We start from the raw sequence: 14,416 nt of genomic DNA on the forward strand, positions 1-14,416 counted from the left end.
CTGGCAGAAAGAACACTGAATTTACTAAAATGAAAGGATGCTGACTTTGCTTGCAAACTTGTGCTTCTAGGGTCTAAATGAGAGCAAATAATGAAAATATACTGAATATAAAACATGATGCTAAAGCTATTGGTGATTGATTAAAGATGTATACAACTGTTAATGGCCCTCCCCCTAAAATTTTTATTGCATCCTGTGCACACTCTGTGGCCTTACAGCAACTGCTCATCCCCCTCGAGTGATTTGCTTTGTTGTTTTACTTTTAGCAAACCAGGGAGGATCACAATAACTCACGTTGCCATCCTCATTATGGAAGATATGTGTAACAGCCACATTGTTTAAACAATTTGCTTATGTTCCAAGGTGTTTCAGAGAAGAAAAGAATGTATTATAACTAGGGATGGGAGAGAATTTTGATTCAGTTCGCATTTCAAGCCGGATCGATCAGATTCACACTTTACGAAACAATATGAGAACTGAAACAAGCCATACTTCAAAATTCCCACTTAATCGAATTTTGTGTTGCAGTTGGCCAACCAAACAATGTTTACAAAAATGCATGTAGGGAAAGGGTGCATAAATATGAGTGAAAATAACATAGAACAATGCATTATATGATGAAAAATGGCTTGCAAAATTGTGTACATTAGTCAAAACTGCCTCTAAAACTAGGTTTATTAGGAGACATTTGCACTCCAATGCTGGAGAATTTTCATGAGGATTTTTTTAAAAAATCACAAATTGCTGCAGAATTGTAGAGAACTGAATTGAAGACTGGAAACATGAGAAATGGAGAGAATTGAAATTGGCAGATCTTTTCATCCCTAATTATGACTAATAGAGAAAGGCAGAGCAAAAGGCATAGACAGAAAAGGCTGACAGGCTGGAAGGAAAGTGGTTTAAAGCACAACAAGGTGGACCAGGGAAGCAGCACCTCAATCACTGCACACCAAAAATACTTAGAAATATTAGAAGATGCTTAGAAGATGGCTCTCTCCTCTCTAAAAGGCAGGAAAGGGGTATTTGTGAGAGGCGAGTACCCATTGAAAGTAAGAATAGCAGGGCACATTTCCAGATATCCATTTTTAATTGTCTTTTGGAAGACTGAAATCATTTCTGCAAGCTCAAAAGAAGTAAAGGCAGAAGATGAGGGAGTGACAACAATGGCTCCTTGCAAACTGTGTGTGGATTTATAACCATGTCTCAATTGCATATTATTTGCTAGAAAAGACTGTACAAAACTTGTGAGGGTGACCCCAGATGCGCATTAGCTCCAAAAAACCCAGTATGGTTGATCAGCTATCTAGTGAGAATCGGGATGCGATAAAGCAATGCATGCAGATTACACCTAAAAGGGCTTGTGACCACTGCAGTCATTATGCATTCATTTTAATCATGTGTGATTTATGTGAAAGATTCACAACTAAGAAGCTATACTGGCAAGAAAAGAATGTGGGTTTCATTTCTGCTGTGCTGGACATCAGCTGTCAAAACGGATGACAATTGAATGCACCGTTCACTGAATGCAATTGGCAGAGGAGGCTTATGTGACTGATCATATGGATTGACCCTCGGACTCACATTTGACCATTAATGCATACAAGTGAGATTACGCCTTTCAGTTTTGTTTGTTTGTTTGTTTAACCCCCCCAAAAAAGTACACTTTCAGGTTACATTACATTCTTCTTCAGGTTTAGATTATGAACCAAAACATCAAACTTGCTGGAGACTCACACTATTGGTAACCTAGTTGTACAGTTTTACTGGCCACTTGCGTTACCATAGAGATTCCCTAGGCTGAATCCAAATACATCATTACGACATCATGAATGATGTCACAAGCAGGATCAACTCCAGTTCTGAGCAAAGTGAGAGGCAGTCAACAGGCTTGGGCTTCATGCTCTCAAGGTGGATCTTCATAAAGGGAATTACAAGGTAAAATTTGGGACTATATTAATTTTTACCATAGGGAAAAGGTTTTGAAATGATCTGCAGAGGAGGTTCTGGTGGTCCTTATTTGTGTATCTTGGCATGAAAACTGCAGCCCTTCCTACATTTAGATGACCTCCACATATAATGTTCTGCTTGTGCTATGTTGTATGCCTGAGTACAAAATGAAACATCAGAAAAAGTTAGAAATTGTGAGGTCACAAAAGGAGGAGGTGGATCCAGTATATAGGACCCAGAATGGACCAAATGGGAAACAAGTTCAGGTAAAAATGGGGGGAAGGGATTCAAAGTGGAATAGCAAAGTGAACCCGTTACAAGGGAATAAACAGGAAAAAACCAAAAAGGATTTTACGGGAAATAAAAACCTATAAAAATAGAATCTATTTGAAACATCCAGGCCTAAAATGGCTGGCTCAGGGAAAATGGTCAAGAGCAGTTTCAAAAACTGAAGGAGGGGTGTTCTCAAAGCAAGAACTCCCTTCTCCTCTTAAGGAGAAGGCACAAAGACAAGCCATTTTTTATGGCAGGGGTGGCCAACCTTTTGGGGCCAGTGGACACATTTGGAATTTTGTGAAGGTGCTGTGGATGCCAGTCACAAAATGGCTGCTATGGGAGTATGACATAACACAAAAATGTTGCCACATCTAAAAGAGAAGAAAAGGAGACAAATAAAAATAGTACAGGCATACCCCCCGAACAGTTGCCCCATGATTGGGGGGAAAGCACCTATATCACCTAAAGGTGGCGCACATAGTTTTCCCCATTGTAATTTTATCTTCACAACTTATTTTGACATGTGAGGCTTCTCCTTATGGAATTGGAGCAGTCGTGGCCCATTGAATGGAGGACGGCTCTGAGAAGCCAATAGGTTTTATATCAAGAACCTTGTCATCAGCAGAAAGAAATTATTCACAATAGGACTGGGAAAGATTGGCTGTTATATTTGTAATACAGAAATTTCATCAATATATATATGAAGAGACATTCACCATTTGTATAGACCACAACCCCCTAATTTCATTATTTAGTAAACTGAAAAGAGTACCACAGATGGCTTCACCACATATTCAAAGGTGGGCTATGATACTGAGGACCTATGAATGCACAATAGGATACAGAGCAGGGGAGGAACTGCTGATGCCTTGAGACTATTGCCTGGTACTATTGATGGATTGCATTGCTGCTCCCCCAGTGACAGCAATACAAATTAAGTCATGGCTGACACAGATCCGTGTTGGCCAAAGTAAGATAATTTGTTTTGAGGGGAGGGGCCAATGGCTTAAAGATAAGGAATTAGCACCATATTACCGATGTCGTTGGGAACCGAGTGTAAATTGTGGATGTACACTGTGGGGAGCCCGTGTGGTAATTTCAAAACAAGGACATGAGACTGTTCTAAATGATCTACCTCAGGCCCAATCTGGAATTATCAAAATGAAAGGATTAGCTAGAAGCTACCTTTGGTGGCCAGGAATGAACTTGGAGATTGAACACAAGGTACAGACCTGTGCAATGTGTCAACAGCAGAGCTTGGAAAAGTTACTTTTTTGAACTACAACTCCCATCAGCCCCAGCCAGCATGGCCACTGGATTGGGCTGATGGGAGTTGTAGTTCAAAAAAGTAACTTTTCCAAGCTCTGGCAGAGATTCATAAATTGCCTAGTGTGGTTCCCCTGCATCCATGGGAGTGGCCAGATCAACCTCGGAGGAGAATCCATGCAGATTATGGTGGTCCATTCCTAGTAAAATGATTCTAATACTTGTAGATGCACATTCCAAATTGGTAGATATTTATCCCATGCCTACAATTGTAGCGAAACTACAACTGAACATTTAAGGATGTATTTTAGTATACATGGATTGCCTGTGATGTTGGTAACTGATGAGGGAAATACATTTACTAGTCAACAATTTAAGACTTTTATAGAACAAAATGGCATTCCGCATGCTACTTCTACATCATATCATCCTTTGTCAAATGGCTTGGCTGAGTGGGCTCTCCAATCTTTTAAAGAAGATTGCCAGACTTCCCAGTGAAAACCTCAAATAAAACCTGTTCATTACATGTTTAACTATAGAATTACACCTCAATCTACCACAGGATTATCACCAGCAGAGATGTTGATGGGAAGCAAATTGAGGTCAAGGATGTGTAGATATTAGAATGGCACTTCTGAAGTCTTTCTGCATGGTGTGTATTCCCTTTATGGCCCTCCTTGATCTAAATACCAAAGCAAGTCACTGGTGGATATAGCTTGGGATCATAGGGACAAATGGTACACTGCCCCACCAATCTCAGTCTGCTCACAGCCATAATCCACCCACCTGCCTCGTTACTTGCACCAGATCCAGGGAGTGGCACTGCCTGTCAACTTCCTCCTCCTTAGTCTCACTTAGTCTGTGGCCAAGAGCTAAAAATGGACATATCAGTATCGTGTAAGGTGGCAAAATTCCATTACGATTTTTTTTATTCTGTTGGCCAAAACATGTCCAATTCCTGTAACAGATATTTGCAGATATCCCAGGGTTGCTATACTTTTGTGTCAGGTAGGGATGGGGCTTGTTGCTTGCCTGTGCTCATTTTATGCTCACTGTTCTCATCACACACACTCACTTTGTGTCAACTTTTGGTTCACTATTACAATACGGGGTCAGCCCGTAACAAGTTTTTCTGTCTTACCATCAGCTCTGGTGCTGACCTGTAGCCTTTTGAGACAAACATCTTGAGCTGCAGCTCAAAAACACCATGACTGATGTCACCTCTAATGCAAATCATCTGCCGCCAGGGCACACAAGAATGACACAAAGAAGAATGACACTTTTTTTTAATATTCACCCCTTTCTTTGCTTGTAGAGCACATACCTGATGTGATGTTTTGAGAGAGGGGATGTCTTGATGTACCTCAGGGTGAGCCACAGCTCTCCTCGAAAGTTGGGAAACAGCCAGCTGAAGACTACTAAGTGAAAGTTTAACAACCATTAGCATGATCCCAGCAACCTAAGCCATGCGTGAGGTTAACCAGTCCTTGAAAATGTTCAGAAACAACCAGTACTGCCCAAAAATCAAATTAGAGGCTCTTGTCAGTTTGTGGGAAAGAGGGGGATTGTGTGAGCTGCAATCCTGACCATGTCCACTCTGAAGTGAGTCCCACTGAGTTCAACGGGACTTACTCCCTGGTAAATAGGGTTAGGATCCCAGCCCCATAGATGAAAGAGCTCTTGTCAGTTAAGGGCAAGAGATGGTGCTGGTAGTCTGAATTTGTGCAAGCTGCAATCCTGAGCATGTCTACTCTGACATAAGCCCCACTGAGTTCAAAGAGTCTTACTCCCAGATAAGCAGAGTTAGGATTCCAGCCCCATAGAGGAAATAGCTCTTGTCAGTGTGAGTGGTGCTTTAGATAAAATATAGAAAGAAGCATGGAATAGCAGGCATCAATTTGAAGCTGGGGGAACTAAGGAGATGTTTGGTACAGCTACCAGGGACATAAATCTCTGTCAGACAATTAAAAAAACAAAACAATGACAGTGAGCTGATCAGAGTTCTGAGCTTTAGAACAATAACAAGATGTTTGGGGTGAAAAGTTTATCAGAAGATTCAGCATCACAGACTCTGATCTCTAGCATGTTGGATGGAAGATCAGTCTGTTCACAAACGTGCAATCTCCACCAAAGATCACTCTTGTTCAATTTAGTGAAGTTCATCACCCTCCCAAGTGTCAGGGGAACTTGGAGGAGAAGCATTCATGTTGGGCTCTGTCCAAATGTTGGCCAGATTAGATTCCTTCTGCTGTTTTGTAGAAATTGGACACTTTCAGAAGGGACACTATAATTCTTGGGGTGATTTAAATGAGATACTCAATGAATGAAAAATGTACAGGAGTGAAAAGTCCCCCACTGGACACCAGCACCCAACTGAGCTGGTTGCATTATTAGAGGATCATGGGCTCATAGACACATGGCAGACATGAAATTTGTTTTACAGAGACTGCACCTTTTACTCTGTAAAATATAAGCTGTACTCTCAGATTCATCATATCTTGGCCTCCAAAGAATTGCGGATAAGTTTGAGGATGAAAAAAAAATAGCATTACTTTTGTTTCCAACCATGATCCAGTAGTGACATCTTTGATTTAATGAGAAGACAGCAAAGATAAAAAATCCTGGTGTTTGCCCCCATGTTTTCTAATGAAGTCAAAAGTTAAGACCTGATTGAAAGAAAAGTTGGAGCAATTCTTTATTGAAAACCAAACTCCATAGGTAGACCCAGCTGTTGAATGGGACACCCTGAAGGCAGTGTCAGGAATTGGAAGTCTTGAAGAAGGAGAATGTGAGGCGGCAACAGCTACTGGGAAAGGAAATAGCTGCACTTGAACTTAAGCACAAGGAAATGGGTAGTCTTAAAGTGTACAAATTGTAAATGGAGTGAGCTAGAAGCACTTGATCTTGGTTACATAAATACAGCCATGTGAAGTATTATGAATTTGGAAACAAATGATTTTGTTTTCTATCTGGGGTGCTGTGTAAAAATTATGCACAACTTCCAGTAAGCTGGGTAACACGTGATATCATTGGCTACAATTAATGCAGGTTCAGTCATTCAGTAATAAATTATGGAGATTGTACGGACATTGGAGGAGCACGTAGGACTGGACTTATTGTTATTAATTTAATTTATATCCTGCCCTTCCTCCCAGAAAGAGCCCAGGGCAGCAAACAAAACACTAAAAACACTCTAAAACATCTTTAAAATAGCATGGAAGGACATCTGGGTTATGAGGCGGAGGAAAATGTTTGGAATTCCATATGGACAAAGCTGTTTATGAAATCAGTCTCAGCACGGCTGAGAGAACCGTGCTTAAATTGGTATATCCCTCTTATATTACTCCAGTAAAATGGAGCGTATAAACAGTGCCGTATAAACAGAGGGGGAGTAGCCAGACTGGCGTGATATTCTACATGTAGTGGTTGTGCCCAGTGGTGCAGTCTCTGTGGCTCAGGGTATTCCATGAGATTACTGACATAGATAATCCTTTCCAACCCTGGATTTGCACGTCTATTGATATCCCTCTCTAGCATAATACTGGAACCCAAAAGAGTCATCCAATGATGCTGAGTGTTGGGAGATTCTGGACACACAGAGTATATAGTCAAACTGTGGAACTCACTGCCACAAGATGTGATGATTGCCACCAATTTAGATGATTTTGAAAGAGGATTACACAACATCTGTGAACAGAGGCTGTATGTCTCTGAATGCTAGTTGCTGGAGATAATATCTGGAGAGGGCTATTGCCCCCTGTGCTCTATTTGTGAGCTTCCCAAAAGTGTCTGATGGGCCACAGGAAACAGGATGCTGGACTTTGCATGGGAAATAGGATGCTGAACTAGATGGGCCTTTGGTTTCATCCAACTGCAAGTATCTTCTCATGCTCTTATCAGCAAAGTTCAGGCCACCTTCCACTACCCCCCTCATGTCAAACTTTGGAACTGAAACTATGACTTCTTGTAAACATGTTTTTCTCCAGCTCTGCACCTTCCCCTTGAACTATGCAGAGATTTCAGGAAGTTGCTGAGATAAACTTTCTTCTTATAATTATCAAAATCATGGTGATTTATCCTTGCTTTTGCTAAAGCTCAAGAGATATTTCTGGTGATCGCCCCAACATATAAAATTTGGTAGCATGAAGTTAATTACTGCACTGGGAAAAATGTTGGTGCACAGAATATCTCCTGTGTCAGAGATAGCTTGGGCCAAGATCTACAGCAAGTGAAACCAGAGATGGATATTACTGTGTGAAGTTTAACAGCATCACCCTTCGGCTTTGAAGTCATAGGTGGACACCACCTTTATTTGCAAAGTCACTGCAGCTTCTTTTTTGCAAGAGATTTTGGCTTCTCACTGGAGAGATTTATCACTAGTAGGAAGAACCAGAATGATATCACTGCTGGTTCTGCTGCTAATGCCCCATGGAGACTGTGGGATGCTGAAGGCAAAATGCCCCTTGAATCTAATCAGGGATCAAAATGAAGCACAGAATTATTACCAGCCTGGAGACTTCCTCATTAGTGGGATCATATCTCCCAAACGGATTCTCCGACAACTTCCATATGTCTTTTCCCAGACTCCATTAACCAGCATTCAACCGTAAGTAATTATGTGCAGATGCCTCTCTGCCTCCACTCAAATGGTTCCTAGTTCCAAGGAAATAGCCCCTCTTTTCAGGGCTGTGCCCCTCCAGACATTGCTGGACTGCAGCCCCATCATCCCTGATGATTGGCCATGCTAGCTGAGGTGGATGGGTTTCCCACACACCTGTCTTATTTTGTGGTTCCCTTCGTCATCCCTGGTAAAACATTCTCTTTGCCTATGATGTTGTGTCGCCTTTTGAAGAATGCAGCACAAGAATAGCAGGAGGTGAAAAGGGTGCCAAAGTCATGCAATTTCCTACAGGGAAGTACATGCCAGGATTTGCACTGTGGGATGGACAGGCTTCCTTCCTAGCCCAGCAGCTAATGTGAAATTCTCTCTTAGCTACATTAAAGCTTTCATCCTCCCTCCTAATACCATTTCTTCTTGTGCTGAGTGTTTTCAAATTATAAGCTTGATGACCAGGCTCTGTTGATGTGTTTGGTTTCTTCCTCACCTGCACTCAGATTGCTTCTAACTACCAGGGGCATCCCCTATTTTCTAGTCCCCACTGGTGGTCATCCCTGGAAAAACACTCCCCATACTTGACCCCTAGGTTGCTTTTTGAAGAACAGGTGCGGACTGCATGAGCACTGAGACTGTATCTAATCCATTCGCATCACATATGACGGCTGCTGATTAGCTGCTGGGCCAGGTTTAAGGTGCTGGATTTGGTGTACAAAGCCCTATGCAGCATGGGATGTGGAGTCCTGAAAGATTGTCTTACCTCTTATTACCCAGTCAATCACTGTGCTTTGCAGGTGAGGGCCTCCTACAGGTACCATTTTATCAGGCGGTCCGTTCCACGCAACAAAGGAAGTGGACCTTTAGTGTTGTGGCACCCAACCTTTGGAATTGCCTCCCCTTAAATATTAGACAGGCACTGTCTCTGTTACCTTTTTGGCACCTACTGAAGACCTTTCTCTTTCAACAAGCCTTATCTCAGTCTGCATCTGTTTTGGAATAGCTTTTAAAGATGTTTTTTAAGATTATTTTTAAAAGATGTTTTTAAGATGCTTTATTTTTAAGATGTTTTAAGATGTTTCTAGTGTTTTGTTCTTTGTTTGCCACCCTGGTCTCCTTCTGGTAGGAAGGGCGGGATAGAAGTTTAAATAATAATAATAATAATGGATAACTAAGGGGTTCTAGCATCATTTCCACCAGAAGAACAGCCTCTTTGGTTAGACACAAGTTGTAGCTAAGATGGCTCTTAAGATGATCTCAACTATCTTGATTTTTAGTTTAGAGAAAAAGGCGAGTGAGAAGAGATATGACAGAGGTATATAAAATTATAAATAGTGTGGGAAAAGTGGATGGGGAAATGTTTTTCTTCCTTGGTGTTAAAACTATAACTCAGGGACATTGAATGAAGCTGAATGTTCAGAAGATTCAGGACAGATAAAAGAAAGTTTTTCTTCACACCAGTGGCGTCACTAGGGTTGGTGTCACCCGGTGAGGTAACTCATGGTGTCACCCCCATGGACCTCCTCCTGTACAAGGTATGATAGCATTCTTCAAGTACTTGAAAGGTGGGCTGGGATCTCTTCTCAATCGTCCCAGAGTGCAGGACACAGAATAATGGGCTCAAGTTGCAGGAAGCCAGATTCCGACTGAACGTCAGGAAAAACTTCCTAACTGTTAGAGCGATGTGACAATGGGACCAATGAACTGGGGAGGTGGTGGGCTGTCCAACCCTGGAGGCCTTCAAGAGGGCAGCTGGACAGGGACCTGTCAGGAATGCTTTAATCCGGATCCCTGCATTGAGCAGGGGGTTGGACTCAATAAGGCCCTCCCAACTCTCTACCATCCTATGATTCTATGAAATTTACACCTTGGAAAGGGGACAGTTCCAAAAACATCCATTTCGTAAACAAAAGTCACAACTCATGTGCTAGAAGTAAACGATTTCTGACATACACTTTCATCCATTTTGGAAATACAGGCTGTTCCCTGCAACAGGACAGGGGAGGTCTGTGGTTCTCCGGATGTTGCCAGACCCCCAACTCCCATCAGCCCCAGCCAGCATGGCCAATGGTCAGAGAGGGCCCGAATCCGTCCCTGCCCAATGGCAAAGCGCATCGGGCCCCCTTGGAAATTTATGCTGAAAGGCACTCCTTTGTCCCTGCAGATATTCCTGGACTCCAACCCGTATTAGCCTCAGCAAGCACAACCCATGGCCAGGGATGATGGGAGGTTCCCCATAGCAGTCCCAATGTTTAGATGCAGTCAGTTTCCTTGCAATTTCCACCCATTGCCTCTACTCCTGTCCTCTTGAGTGACAAACATGCTCCATCTTCTACATCACAGTCCTTGAAGACAACTGTCACATCTCCCTTTAACAGTCTCTTCTCCAGGCTAAACTTATTGAGATATTTCCATTGTTTCTCAACAGTTGCAAATAAGAGCAGGCCAGGTAGCTTTTTTAGTTAGCTGTCAATCCTGGCTAAGGTTGAGGATTAGTTCTGCATTCTAGTGTTTCTCAAACTACTCCTTGTCTCTGGAAAGCCATACCTGAAATGCCCTTCTGATTTACAATATATGTCAGTCAAGAGATTTTGCAAGCTAGTCTTAATCATCATTTTCTGAAACATTTTTACAGAGAGGAATAAAACAACAACAGGCAATTGGCAAGTTCTTTGCCACTGGATGATAGAATCTGGAAAAATGTCCAAGTAATTGATTACCTGTGGGAAAATGAAATAAATGGGGAGGGGAGATGAATCTAAAACCTGTGGAATTGTTGCAACAAGAGCTGTTAAACAGAATGTAAATAGTCCTTCATCAAATTAAAATCATAAACTGGCAATCATAGGGCTGTTTAAAAAATTAGATGTTACAGGAAAAGATTTACTTCATCTGTCTTTTCCTGAACCCCTTTCCAAATTCTTCTGCCACCAACTTACATTGTTGTTGTTCAGTCATCGCACATGGAAATGCACTTCAGAAGAGTGAGATGTTGTTTTATTAAGTAGTCTGAGCTCATGTGTATTAAAATCAATGTTGCTTCCAGCATAGACAGGAAGCCTCTAGTTTTATTCCCCAAGTGGAGAAGAATGTAGGGGTCCTGGCCCACCACTCTAACCACTATCCCACACCATCTCTGTGCATCCTGCAGTCCGCATCCCTTAGCTACCCCACTCTTATCTAGGACGAGACAGGTATCCCTCTCTTCTCACCCCTTTCTCGCCCCTTGCTTTTGTCCTCACCTTCGGCACACCACATTCCAGCAGAGCTCCCTGTCCAGCTAAGCTCCCTCCTAACAATCCCTTGACTCATAGACCGCCTTTCTACCAAATGCACACCAGGCGGTTTAGAATTTTAAAAATCTACTAAAAATGAACTATTTCTAAGAACACCAGAGAGCACTTTCTAGGGACTTTGGTTCTGAGGAGCTAATTAGTGTGATGCAGCTTTGCTGTTTCTATGATCTGGTAAACTCCCTTGGGAAATGTTTATACCGACTGTGAAAATGAAAGCCAGGGAGCTGGCAACAAAATGTTGCAGTGTGAAGTGCTTCTGTTCCGGATGCTCCATTCCATCCCCTTTTCCCTGCCCCAACCCTATTCTGCAGCCACTGAACACCCACAGTCCTCCTTGGGCTGTTGGGTGGGTAGGTGGGAACCTCTTTAAATCACCCACCCCCAAAAATATTTTTGTACTTCTCCAAACTTTGGGGTTTCCCTGAGCCTGCGAATATCTCCCTGTTGCGTGAGGATGGTGCCGCGCTCACCTCTGACCATCGGAAACAGAGGGAGCCACAAATATGGAGGCAGAGATGTCCCTATTAAGAGTGACAGATTCATCTTCGCCTGGATGCACAGTATTAAGTATCCATGGTTTCAAACTCGGGCACTCAACTTGGCTTGGTGACCTTGGATCGGTTAGTCCCTCAGTCACTCTTTTCGTCTCTCAGGCTAACCTACTTTGCGGGGTTGTTGCGAGGATAAAATGGGGGGGGAGCTGGTGGGAGAGAAGAACCTCGTGCATGTGATCCTGAGCTGCTTGGAAAGGAGAGTGGGATGCAACCTGCAATAAATAAAATGAACTGGTCGCCTTGGGCTTCCCCCCCCCCCCCCAGCCACAGGGCTGCGGGATCCTACACACTCCCTCCTATAGAACTCAACCCGACTGCATATTAGACAGGCGCCATCGCTTGTTATCTTTTCGGCACCAACTGAAGACCTTCCTATTTCAACAAGCATTTTAAATAGAGACTTTATGCCAGTCTGTCTCTGTGTTGGAATTGCCTTTTAAGATGTTTTTAGAGCTTTTCTTTAAAAAAAAAAGATGTTTTGTTTTAATGTGTTTTTTAAGTGTTTTTAAGATGTGGTAGAGCCTTTTTAGTGTTTTGTTTGCCACCCTGGGCTCCTTCTGGGAGGAACTTAATGCATAAATAAATAAATAAATAAATATGAAATCGCGCTATAAGGAGAAGTAGCAGCAGTAGCCTAAATTTAGGCTACTTGTATACTTCCCCCCGCCCCATATAAAATGAACCGCTTTAAGAGATGATATAGTGCCTTTCCCCCTATCTCCACACCTTCAAAATAAAAAAGTACGTTTATGAAGTGAGGGTGGGGATATTTAGGGTAGGGGAGAAGGCTGCGTCACCCGCCCCCCTCCTCACTAAATCCCCCATCTCTGCCGTGCGGTAAGAAGATGGGGAGGGGGAGGGGGGAAGGCCGGCCTGGGGGGCGGGAAAGACCAGGACGACTATTGACTACACTGTGTGTGAGAGGCGATGAGGGGTGGTAGGCGGGCGGGTGGCCAGCCAGGTGGCAGGGCACATGTGTACAAGAAAGCGGCGAACTCTCTCCTTCCCCCTCACACACGCTCTCTGCCTGCTCTCTCAGCCAGCTTGAGCGCCTCATCGGAGGAAGCCGCTGGAGGGGAGGGTTGTGAAGACGGTCGGTGGGCATGAGGAGAAAAGCCATTCCCGGCACGCGGGAGGGGACGGGAAGTGGTGTGGCTTCTCCCTTTTGGCTCTGGAAGGCGCCGCCGCTGAGGGAGGTCTGCTAGCCCACTTCAGCCGAGCGAGGACCGGCGCGCCTGGAGGCGCACCCAGCTGGAGAAGTAGGCCTGGGAATGCCGACGTGCCTCCCTTGCCCCGCCGATGCTGCTCCTGGTCTCACCCGCCTGCCTGCCTGCCTGCCTCCGAGGAGGAGTTGGCTGCTCTTTGACGCTGACCCGGAGCGCTTCTAGGCTCCTTTGCCGGACAACAGAGCCCTGCCCCGCGACGGGGCGGGCGGCTCTGGGTGTCACCCCTCTTATGGTGTCACCCGGTTGCGGTGCGCACTCCCCGCACCCCCGTAGTGACGCCACTGCTTCACACAGTGTGTAATTAAACCAGCCTTTCCCAACCGGTGTGCCTCCAGATGTTGTTGGACCACAACTCCCATCGGCCTCAGCCAGCATTGATAATGGCTGAGGCTGATGGAAGTTGTGGTCCAAGAACATCTGGAGGCACACCGGTTGGGAAAGGCTGAATTAAACTATGGCCACCAACTTGGATGGCTTTAAAAGAGGATTAGCTAATCCATGGAGGATAAGGGTATCAGCGACTAATGACCATGAAGGCTTTGTACTCTCTCCAGAGTTGGAATCAGTATGCTTCTGCAAACCAGTTGCTGGAAACCGCAGGAGGGCAGAGTGGTCTTGTGCTCAGGTCCTGTTTGTGAGCTTCCCATTGAGGTATCTTGTTGGCCATTGTGAGAACAGGATGCTGTACTGGATAGGCTGTTGGCCTGGTCCAGCAGGCTCTTCTAATGCTCTTAAACACAAATGCCAGCACACAACGTCCCTCTCTGTCCCCAGCATAACTGTCTAATATAAAGGTAGGAAGTATGGCTGAATGAATTTGAATTAAGCTATTTTATAGGAAGTCACACCAAATCCATCATGCAACAGAACATTTGGGGAGAATGGAAGGGAGTGTGAGTGCTTAGGCGGTGCCTCTTGGTGGAAGAATCAGGGTGCTAGTTACAAGTAAGAATGTAACATAATAATTTCCCTCCTGATATGTATTTGTTAAAGAAAGTGCTTTCACCCCATTCCATTGCTCTTCACATTCCACATACAGACCACAATTCGTGGTTCCCCTCCCCTCAACGACAAGACTTTACCCTAATTAATGATTTAATGCCGTCTCTCTCTCTTTTTTGGCATTGGCTCTAGAGGGAGATGCAGCTCTGTATCAGAGCTTGGAAGTAACTAGTTACAAGTAACAAATTACTTGTAATTCATTACTTTTTTGAGTAACGAGTGGGTAATTCCTTTACA

This window comes from Rhineura floridana, chromosome 3, assembly GCF_030035675.1.
Source record: "Rhineura floridana isolate rRhiFlo1 chromosome 3, rRhiFlo1.hap2, whole genome shotgun sequence".
Taxonomy (NCBI): Eukaryota; Metazoa; Chordata; class Lepidosauria; order Squamata; family Rhineuridae; genus Rhineura; species Rhineura floridana.